The sequence below is a fragment of the Oncorhynchus kisutch genome, linkage group LG2, assembly GCF_002021735.2.
Source record: "Oncorhynchus kisutch isolate 150728-3 linkage group LG2, Okis_V2, whole genome shotgun sequence".
NCBI classification, from domain to species: domain Eukaryota; kingdom Metazoa; phylum Chordata; class Actinopteri; order Salmoniformes; family Salmonidae; genus Oncorhynchus; species Oncorhynchus kisutch.
Window position 1 is genome coordinate 14,151,114 of NC_034175.2, and position 12,017 is coordinate 14,163,130.

Consider the following 12,017-nt stretch of genomic DNA (forward strand, 5'->3'; position numbering starts at 1 on the left):
CTAAGTGACAACAGAACTGATAACCACATAGGCCTAACTGCTCTTCACGCTATTCTATTATTTGATAGGCTGACCACTGTAATACCAGTGTATAAACAGTGTATTACCTAAAAAACGCACGGTCAGTTGTTCAATCGTTTATTGTTCTTAGTGGGCTACGTATATGAATTAGCTGGCCTGCATTAGGCCAAAGCCTATGCGCAAATGTAGCTTTTTCATGCATTTTCTTATTTAGGCTTTGCATTCCATTAGATCTCTTAGGTGCTTATCCGATTTACTGCCCACAATTGACCCCCCCCCCCTAAATTGCAAATGGGCTTGAGTTGTTTCAAGTCATTCCCCCTGCCACATTCCATAATAAATAACCTTTCAGCAACATTGCTTTGCTTTGAATTACCCAGAGTCTGTAAACTATAGAGGTAATGGGCCGATTCTATTGATATGGTGCTCCTCAAACCCAGTCGGTGTTAAACACAATACATTCTACGGATGCAGAGTACTGCAACTGTAAAAAGGCAAAGGGTCCTTAACGTGAGAAGGATGGGGTCAATAAAAAGTTGAGCGTTTACCGTGATGACCTCATAGCGTCCAGGTGGCCATTTCACACCTTAATGGAACATGGTGCGGTTATTAACCTTGTGACCTCGCGTGGCAAGCAGGTGACCCCAAACAAGGCAGAGCCGCTTGAATTTCGTTCCTGTGGGATACACCAGTGTAGCGAATGGGGAGTTCTCCTCTGGGAAGCAATCAGTCACTGGAACAAACCCCCCAAACTAGCCTAAAGTACTGCCAGAGAAAATAAACATGTTTTTAGAGAATCCAGTCTCAACCTATGGAACACAATCGGACACCACCAAGGACTGAAGGGTTTTTAGAAGAAACACATGTGGAAGACAAGAGAAGGAAGAAGGAGAAACATGTCCATTATGTCCCAAGCATCATCACCCACAGTGTTAATGAATCCATCATGGAGAATGAATGGATCGATAATCCTCTGACAGAGACATGGGATGAATTACAGTGAGAGAGAATATGCTTTCTCATAGAACCAAGTTTGTGTGTGTGTTTTTTGGACACAAAGTAAACAATAGGGTTAGGGGGGTAATTGTGCAGAGAGAGCAGGGGTCTGGTTTCTCTTCCCTGTAGATATGTCTTTATTGGTTGTCCTGGCCAGGGGGCTGGTCCTGCTGCTGTGTCAGGAGGATGGTGTTGTTGGGGTGGGGGGAAATGCTGCCTGGCTCAGGTTGGTTTAGCTGCCTGTGGTTTTGTTAATAGATAAAGAGACAATAAAACCCTTTCTACCCCTATTCTCTTTCCCCTATTCTCTCTCTTTCTCTCAATTCAATTCAAGGGGCTTTATTAGCATGGGAAACATATGTTTACATTGCCAAAGCAAGTGAAATTAATAAACAGTAAATATTACACTCGCAAGTTCCAAAGAATAAAGTCATTACAAATGTCATTATGTCAATATACAGTGTTGTAACAATGTGCAAATAGGTAAAGTTTATTTATTTATTTATTTTGCTCCTTTGCACCCCATTATTTTTTTATTTCTACTTTGCACATTCTTCCATTGCAAAACTACCATTCCAGTATTTTACTTGCTATATTGTATTTACTTTGCCATCATGGCCTTTTTTGCCTTTACCTCCCTTCTCACCTCATTTGCTCACATTGTATATAGACTTGTTTATACTGCATTATTGACTGTATGTTTGTTTTTACTCCATGTGTAACTCTGTGTCGTTTTATCTGTCGAACTGCTTTGCTTTATCTTGGCCAGGTCGCAATTGTAAATGAGAACTTGTTCTCAACTTGCCTACCTGGTTAAATAAAGGTAAAATAAATAAATAAAAAAAGTAAAAAAGGGAAAATAAATAAACATAAATATGGGTTGTATTTACAATGGTGTTTGTTCTTCACTGGTTGCCCTTTTCTTGTGGCAACAGGTCACAAATATTGCTGTTGTGATGGCACACTGTGGTATTTCACCCAATAGATATGGGAGTTTATCAAAGTTAAAAACATTTTTTGAATTCTTTTGGATCTGTGTAATCTGAAGGAAATATGTCTCTCTAATATGGTCATACATTTGGCAGGAGGTTAGGAAGTGCAGCACAGTTTCCACCTCATTTTGTGGGCAGTGAGCACATAGCCTGTCTTCTCTTGAGAGCCATGTCTGCCTACGGCAACCTTTCTCAATTGCAAGGCTATGCTCACTTAGTCTGTACATAGTCAAAGATTTCCTTAATTTTGGGTCAGTCACAGTGGTCAGGTATTCTGCCACGGTGTGCTCTCTGTTAACGGGTCAATTAGCATTCTAGTTTGCTCTATTGTTTTAGTTAATTCTTTCCAATGTGTCAAGTAATTCTCTTTTTTGTTTTCTCATGTTTTAGTTGTGTCTAATTGTGTTTCTGTCCTGGGGCTCTGTGGGGTATTTGGTATTTTGGGGTATTTAATTAGGATCCCCGTTGGCTGTTGCAAAAGCAGCAGCTACTCTTCCTGGGGTCCACACAAAACATGACATAATACAGAACATTAATAGACTGTTTGTGTTTGTGAACAGAGCCACAGGACCAGCTTGCTTAGGGGACTCTTCTCCAGGTTCATCTCTCTGTTGGTGATGGCTTTCTCTCTCTCTCTCTCTCTCTCGCTCTCGCTCTCTCTCGCTTTCGCTCTCTCTCTATGCCTCCTCTCTGTCCCCTACTCGCTCGCTCTCCCCTACTCGCTCGCTCTCCCCTCTGCTGTGCTGGTAATACCGATGAAGAGTGAGGACAGAGAGGAGGAGCATTGTGTTGATAGATAGACCCTGAAGGGATCATAGATTTGTTCTGTCCGTGTCTAATGGACATTTGGATGCCAAACCTCCATGTCGTCCCAAGAGGATGTTTGTCATTTCATAGTCTGGTTCTATCAGCTTTAGAGAAGAGACAAGAAGAGATTGACATATTATAGCCTACAGTATTTAGATCACACTTCAACAATGTGAGTATACCACTGCATACAAATTGGATTATTGTGAATTCTTTGGAGTTTTGTACAGGAAAATATGAATTTACAGAGTCAGAATGATTTTCTTTGTAAGGGAAGTCCCCCCTGAAATGGACAAAAATGAATGGCAAATCATTGGTGATTCTAACATGTATTGAGTCAGGGGGTTGAATACTTATCTAATCAAGTAATATTAGTGTTTTATTTTTCCTATATTTTTTTAGTTGTTATATTCTTTTTTCACCTTGACATTGCAGAGTATTTTGTGTAGATCATTGACAAAAAATGTATTCATTTTAATCACACCTTGTAACATAACAAAATGTGTAAAAAGTCAAGGGGTGTGAATACTTTCTGAATGCACTGTAGATGCATGTAATTACACCAAGACATGCATACTACATACCACATTATCAGTTAAAACGTAATAAATGTAACTGGGTTTAGGTGATTGTGAAGCATTCAGGTTTAGTCTCCGCCAGTATACAGTCACACAGGTTAATCATTGACCTCGCTGCTGATGACACCATTGTCCTCTTTTTCAGGACATTGTGTTTATGAGATACATTTATTAGATGTAGTGTTAGGAGAGATACTGTAACGTTTGTTAAATGACTTCGATCCTCAAAAGTGATGCGCTCACATGTAAAAAAATATATATATTTTACTGGTTCATAGGAATATAAAACGTGAATCAAAATAACAAATTAACCACATACTTCCTGCTTGCAAAACCTCACCTTTATTGCAATCTACTGTATTTCAATAGCCAATGATTCCATATACCATTGAGGTCTGTTGAACTAAACATTGGCTATTGAAATAATAAGAGCTGAAACTTTGCTAGCATACACAGTGTACAGGATTGAGTTTTATAATCTGTAATCTTAGATTAAAGCATAGTAATATCATCCTTTTATGGATGGAATAGTTTGTATGGAAGCAGTTGTCCATATCACAATTCTTTGTTGTTGTACTAATTGGCTCCCAACAGGCTGACAGACCTCATGTTCAGGAATAATTCAATTACCAAGGACGAGCAGGTTCCATCTACACGCTCAGACAAAGTAGCCTTTTTACACCTCCAAAAAGAAAGCATTGGCTAAATGGTTTATCTCTTGTCCCAAAACCAATTTCCCCTTGGTCTAGACAGCTAGCTAGACTTTTCAATCCAATTTCTTTCTCATACTTTTCTCTTGCAAGCATTTGAATAGCTGTCAAAGAGAGAGGAAGAGAGAGAGGAAGAAGAGAGAGGAAGAAGAGAGAGAGAAATTCTAAATTGCATAATGGGCGGCGACACTTAAAAGCGGGATGTGAAGTCGTTTTGGGTTCAAACCATTTCTGAGACCCATTTGATCTCCCCCTCTCTCCTCTCCATCTCCATCCGTCTCTCCCTCTGCCCCATCCAACATACCTTTGATGCAGTAATTGATCGTTCTGGCAATCTGTCTCTCTCCAAATCTCTCTGAACATCTCTTCTTTCACTTCATCTTCCACAACTCTCTCCCTCTCTCCCTCTCTCCCTCTCTCCCTCTCTCTCTCTCTCTCTCTCTCTCTCTCTCTCTCTCTCTGTCCCCCTCCGACTGAAGCAGCACTAGATAATTTATCCTTATATTCCTTTCCCTCATCCTCCCATCTCTTTATCATTAACATCTCTGCCTCCACTCATCTGTGAGGTTACCATCCTCCCAACCCTGATAGATAGTGTTGGTATGGGGCTGGGTAAACAGTTTGTGTCTATTGGCTCTGGCTGGACTGTTTGAATGAGTGAATTTGTCAGTGTATCTTATCTGGGGATCTCACATACCCTCAGCATATCATGCCAACATAAGAGCTGACTGGCTGACTGTATGTATGTATCTAGTACTGTATGTATGTACTGTATGTATGTATGTATGTATATAGTACTGTATGTTTGTACTGTATGTATGTATCTATTACTGTATGTATGTACTGTTTGTATGTATCTAGTACTGTATGTATGTACTTTATGTATGTATCTGGTACTGTATGTATATACTGTATGTATGTATCTAGTACTGTATATATGTATCTAGTACTGTATGTTTGTACTTTATGTATGTATCTAGTACTGTATGTATGTACTGTATGTATCTAGTAATGTATGTATGTACTGTATGTATGTATCTAGTACTGTATGTATGTATATAGTACGGTATGTATGTATCTAGTACTGTATGTACTTTATGTATGTATGCATTAGGACTGTATGTGTGTACTGTATGTATGCATCTAGTACTGTATGTATTTATGTATCTAGTACTGTATTTATGTACTTTATGTATGTATCTAGTACTGTATGTATGTATCTAGTACTGTATGTATGTACTGTATGTATGTATCTTGTACTGTATGTATGTATCTAGTACTGTATGTATGTACTGTATATATGTATGTATCTAGTACTGTATGTATGTACTGTATGTATGTATGTAACTCGTACTGTATGTATGTATCTCGTACTGAATGTATGTATCTAGTACTGTATGTATGTACTGTATGTATGTATGTATCTAGTACTGTATGTATGTATGTATCTAGTACTATGTGTATGTACTGTATGAATGTATCTAGTACTGTATGTATGTATCTAGTATTGTATGTATGCATCTAGTACTGTATGTATGTATCTAGTACTGTATGTATGTAAAGTTTGTATGCATCTAGTACTGTATGTATGTGTCTAGTACTGTATGTATGTATGTATATATCTAGTACTGTATGTATGTACTGTATGTATGTATATATCTAGTACTGTATGTATGTACTGTATGTATGTATCTAGTACTGTATGTATGTATTTAATGTATGTATGTATCTAGTACTGTATGTATGTACTGTATGTATGTATATATCTAGTACTGTATGTATGTATCTAGTACTGTATGTACTGTATGTATGTATCTAGTGCTGTATGTATGTATCTAGTACTGTATGTATGTACTGTATGTATGTATCTAGTACTGTATGTATGTATCTAGTACTGAATGTATGTATCTAGTACTGTATGTATTTAATGCATGTATGTATCTAGTACTGTATGTATGTACTGTATGTATGTATCTAGTACTGTGTGTATGTATGTAGTACTGTATGTATGTACTGTATGTATGTATGTATGTATGTATGTATCTAGTACTGTATGTATGTATCTAGTACTGTATGTACTGTATGTATGTATATATGTATCTAGTACTGTATGTATGTATGTACTGTATGTATCTAGTACTGTATGTATGCATCTAGTACTGTATGTATGTACTGTATGTATGTATACATCTAGTACTGTATGTATGTACTGTATGTATGTATACATCTAGTACTGTATGTATGTACTGCATGTATGTATCTAGTACTGTATGTACTGTATGTATGTAGAGTATGTATGCATCTAGTACTGTATGTATGTGTCTAGTACTGTATGTATGTATGTATATATCTAGTACTGTATGTATGTACTGTATGTATATATATATCTAGTACTGTATGTATGTATCTAGTACTGTATGTATGTATTTAATGTATGTATGTATCTAGTACTGTATGTATATATCTAGTACTGTATGTATGTACTGTATGTAGGTATCTAGTACTGTATGCATGTATGTATCTAGTACTGTAGGTATGTAAAGTATGTATGCATCTAGTACTGTAGGTATGTAAAGTATGTATGCATCTAGTACTATATGTATGTATATAGTGCTGTATGTATGTACTGTATGTATGTATCTAGTACTGTATGTATGTATCTTGTACTGTATATGTGTAAAGTATGTATGCATCTATTATGTATATGTAGGAATGTATATATCTAGTACTGTATGTATGTACTGTATGTATGTATATATCTAGTACTGTATGTATGTACTGTATGTATGTATCTAGTACTGTATGTATGTACTGTATGTATGTATCTAGTACTGTATGTATGTACTGTATGTGTGTATATATGTAGTACTGTATGTATGTATACATCTAGTACTGTATGTATGTACTGTATGTATGTATCTTGTACTGTATGTATGTACTGTATGTATGTATGTATCTAGTACTGTATGTATGTACTGTATGTATCTAGTACTGTATGTATGTACTTTATGTATATATCTAGTACTGTATGTATGTACTGTATATATGTATCTAGTACTGTATGTACTGTATGTAGGTATGTATATATCTAGTACTGTATGTATGTACTGTATGTATGTATATATCTAGTACTGTATGTATGTACTGTATGTATGTATCTAGTACTGTATGTATGTACTGTATGTATGTATCTAGTACTGTATGTATGTACTGTACGTGTGTATATATGTAGTACTGTATGTACTGTATGTATGTACTGTATGTATGTATACATCTAGTACTGTATGTATGTACTGTATGTATGTATCTAGTACTGTATGTATGTATCTAGTACTGTATGTACTGTATGTATGTATCTAGTACTGTATGTATGTACTGTATGTATGTATCTAGTACTGTATGTACTGTATTTATCTAGTACTGTATGTATGTACTGTATGTATGTATCTAGTACTGTATGGTTGGTAATAGGAACATGTCTTCCAAAAGTGTGTTTACAAACTAAATAAATTCTTTACATTAGTTGTTTTATGAGTCAGAGTCAGACTCACTGGACACATTCTATATGACTGCTATCATATTTGCCTACGGTAAGTAAGGAAACTGACTTCAGTCCCAAATAATGAGCTCTTTTTCTTTAATCTCTCTCTCCCTCTCTCTCTCTCTCTCCCTCTCTCTCTCTCTCTCTCCCTCCCTCTCTCTCTCTCGTCGGAGTGCATGCTGGGAGTGCATGCTGGGAGTGAGTCGTCAAGCAGGGGTGATTGTGAGAGCGAATGGAATTTCTTTGTTCACTCTATCGGGTTTTTGTATGTATATATATATATTGATTAGTTTAGTTGTTTTAAGGGTATCTTGTTTAAACTATCACTAAGCACGTATAGGGGTGGTGGGATCTTTGAGGTTGGTTTTTCGCGAGGGCACAACCAGCGGGTGGGGCTGGTTGCTATGGCCACTCGCGGAAATGGAGAGTTTGAAAAACTTAGTCGGAGGCATGGAGTAAAGATTCCTGCTGCGACAGGGTGTTCAGTGGAAGAATGTAGCTTGGCTGTGGGTGCTATCATTGGGTATGATAGCATCAAATCAGCCTCAAGGATGAATAGCGCTGTAGTGATATTCTTAGATTCAATTGAAAAGGTGAATAAAATAGTTGAGAGGGGTGTTGTGTTGCGGGAGACACAGACGCCGGTATTTCCGCTTATGAATCCTGCGAAGAAAGTCATGCTTTCTAACGTGCCACCATTTGTTAGAGATGAAGTGTTAGAGCGAGAGTTATCTCGCCATGGTCAAATAGTATCTACAATAAAGAAGGTTCTTTTTGGATGCAAATCTCCGTTGTTGAAACATGTCGTGTCTCATAGGAGACAAGTGCATATGATTTAAAAAAAGGAAGGAGATGAACTGAATTTAGCGTTTAGCTTTAAGATTGATGGATTTGATTATGTCTTCTATGCATCTACTGAATCAATGAAATACTTTGGATGTGGAAGAGAGGGGCATTTGGTGCGTAGTTGTCCCGAAAATGAGCGCGCTGAGCCTGGTAGTAGTTTTAGTGCGAGTGCAACTAACGCACCACCGCGAGGGAATGAACATAATAAGGGTACAGGAGAAGAGAGAAGGTGGGCAGATGTGGGTGGAAAAGCAGGAGAGGAAGGCAGTGTGGATACGGGGGCAATTGTGGTAGATCAGAACAAAGAGGGAGGGGAAACAGTAGGTGAGATTGCGACTGCTGTCGCTGAGGTGGTGTTGGAAAATGAAATTGGAAGTCAAGAGGAGATTGAAATAATGGAAAAGGAAGCGGATGTTTTCAAAATACCGAGGAGTAAAAGGAAGAATTTAAGGGGTGGTGAAGGGTCTAATTCTAAGAGAAAGGTAGAGTTTGATAAATCAATTGAAGATGAACAAGGTGTAGAGATGGTGGAGTATTCTTCTGGGGAGGATAGTGAGAGTGAGTCATCTGACGCTTCACAACAATATAGTGAGATAAATGGGGTGGAAGGGAGGTATGGGATCGAGAGGATACGTAAATTTTTGAAGTTGACAAAAGGGAAGAAATATATGCAGGATTACAATGTAACTGATTTTTTCCCTGAACGTGAATTGTTTATTGAATCAGCAAAGTTTCTGATGTCAAAAATTACAGGGGGAAGTTTGAAAAGCCCTGAAATTGCTAGACTCAAGAAAGTGGTCACAAGAGTGATAAGTGATGTAAATTCTAAAGAAAATGAAAGAGTTCAGTTGCAGTCTTAACTCTGTAAAGAGATGTGGTGGCTGGATCTTCCTCTGTATATTTTTTGTATCCATGAGCAGTTTTAAGATTTCTTCTTTAAATGTAAATGGGGCAAGAGATGTTAAAAAAAGAGCCATGGTGTATGAGTTAATTAGGGGAAAGGGAAGTGACATCATTTTTCTACAAGAAACGCATAGTAATTTGGAAAATAAAGTTATGTGGCAACAGGAGTGGGGGGGGACAGTGGTGTGTAGTCATAAAAACTCAAAAAGTGGGGGTGTGGTTATCTTGTTCTCAAAAGGGTTTTTGCCATTGTCATATGAGGTTGAAGAGGTAGTTGAGAGGAGGTTATTAAAAGTTAGAGCAAGGTATGAAAACATCACTATGTGTCTGATAAATGTATATGCCCCAGTGGTGACAGTTGAGAGGGTATGTTTTTTAGAGACACTATCAAATACCATTGAGAAATGTAACAAAGAAGATTATTTGTTTATTGCTGGGGATTTTAACTGCACAGTTAGTGATTTAGATAGAAATCACCAAGAACCTCATATAGCCTCAAGGATGTTTTTAAAACGCCTCATTGTAACAAATGAATTGTGTGATATTTGGCAGAGTCAACATGGAGGAACAAGGCAGTACACCTGGGCACATGTGAGAGAGAACATCATTTCTATGGCCAGGTTAGATAGGTTTTATGTTTTTGAGCATCAATCTCAGGTCTGTAAATCAAGTGTGATAACTCCAGTGGGATTTTCTGATCATTGTTTAATAACAGAGGTGGTGTTCATTAACGATGTAAAACCCAAAAGCGCATACTGGCATTTTAATATAACTTTATTGAGTGATGCTCACTTCAGGAAATGTTTCAGTTTTTTTGGGAGAGGTGGAGGTCTCAAAAGGCCAGTTTTGTATCCATTCAACAGTGGTGGGATATAGGGAAAATCCAGATTCAACAATTTTGTAATCAATACACGAGGAATGTCACCAAAGATATCACCAGATCAATGAAAGCCCTAGAGATTGAAATAGTGGAACTCATGACGTTGGTTGAGACCACAGGAGATCGAGGCCATACTCAGGCCCTCAAGAGGAGAAAAACTGCATTGGCAGACCTGCTGGGTATCAGAGCACAGGGGGCACTGGTGAGAAGTAAATTTCAGGGAATATCTGAAATGGATGCCTCACCCAAATTTTTCTTTGGTTTAGAGAAAAAGAATGGACAAAGAAAAATTATTAATTGTCTCAAATCAGCTGTTGGACAAGAGCTCACTAGCCCTAGTGAAATTAGAAAGAGGGCAGTAGAGTTCTATGCTGAGCTCTACAAGTGTACAAAGAGGACAAAACAGTGACACAGCAGTTCTTTGATGGGCTCCCAAAGGTGGCTGCAGAAGCTCAGGTTGAGCTTGAGCAACCATTGTCTTTGCAGGATTTATACACTGCATTAAAAGGCATGGAAAATGGAAGGGCACCAGGCATTGATGGGCTTCCCGTTGACTTTTTTAAGTCTTTTTGGGCTATGTTGGGAGAGGATTGGTTAGAAGTAGCTAATGATAGTTTAACCGGAGGGTTACTACCAATAAGCTGCAGAAGGGCTGTCCTCACCCTACTGCCCAAAAAGGGTGACCCGAGGGAGGTGAAGAACTGGAGGCCGGTGGCTTTATTGTGCACTGATTATAAGATATTGTCAAAAGCTTTGTCCAACAGGCTGAGGGAGGTGATGGGGCAAATCATACATACGGATCAGTCCTACTGTGTTCCTGGCAGGCAGATAGGGGATAACATTTCTCTGATTCGTGATTTTTTGGACGTCTCTAGGGCTATTGGGTTGGATGCTGGTCTAATTTCAATTGATCAGGAAAAGGCATTTGACCGAGTTGAACATCAATATTTATGGCACACGTTTGAGGCGTTTGGGTTCAGCTCTGGTTTTATTGCCATGATAAAGGTGATATATGGTGACATTGAAAGTGTATTGAAAGTTAACGGTGGTTTGAGTGCTCCTTTTAAAGTGTGTAGAGGTATTAGGCAGGGATGTTCTATGTCAGGGATGTTATATGCCATTGCTATAGAGCCACTACTAAATAGCATTAGAAGTCGCATTGCAGGGGTGTGCCTTTCAGAGGATGTTCCTCCTATTCGTCTCTCAGCCTATGCTGATGATGTAGTTGTGCTAGTGAAAAATCAAGCGGAGGTGGATAGCTTGGGTCTAATGGTTGATCGTTTTAGGGGAATATCCTCTGCAAAGGTAAATTGGGAAAAGAGTTGTGCGTTACAGATTGGAGAATGGTCTGGAGGGATCATGGCTTTGCCAGGGGGGCTAGAATGGTGTAAGGGAGGTTTTAAGTATATTGGAGTGTACCTAGGAGATGAGGGGACTATGGAAAAATATTGGAGTGGGGTGGTTGAAATGGTGGAAGGGAGGCTGAGGAGATGGCGTTGGTTATTATCTCGTATGTCATATAGGGGGCGCACTATTATAGTTAACAATGTGATTGCATCTGCACTGTGGCATCGGTTGTCAGTTTTAGAACCACCATCTGGCCTTCTGGCTAAGATACAGGCAATTATTGTGGATTTCTTTTGGGATAAATATCACTGGGTTCCACAAAGTGTTTTGTATTTGTCAAAAGAAGAGGGGGGACAAGGTCTTGTGCTGCTTTCCGGTTTCAGTTTATTCAAAGGT

The 12,017-nt window shown here is 38.4% G+C and overlaps 1 protein-coding gene across 5 annotated transcripts in view; it reads left to right on the forward strand.

Moving 5' to 3' along the window:
* Positions 1 to 12,017, forward strand: part of ddr1 (discoidin domain receptor tyrosine kinase 1) — an 84,633-nt gene that overhangs the window by 931 nt on the left and 71,685 nt on the right. The gene's annotated exons all lie outside the window — the stretch shown is intronic.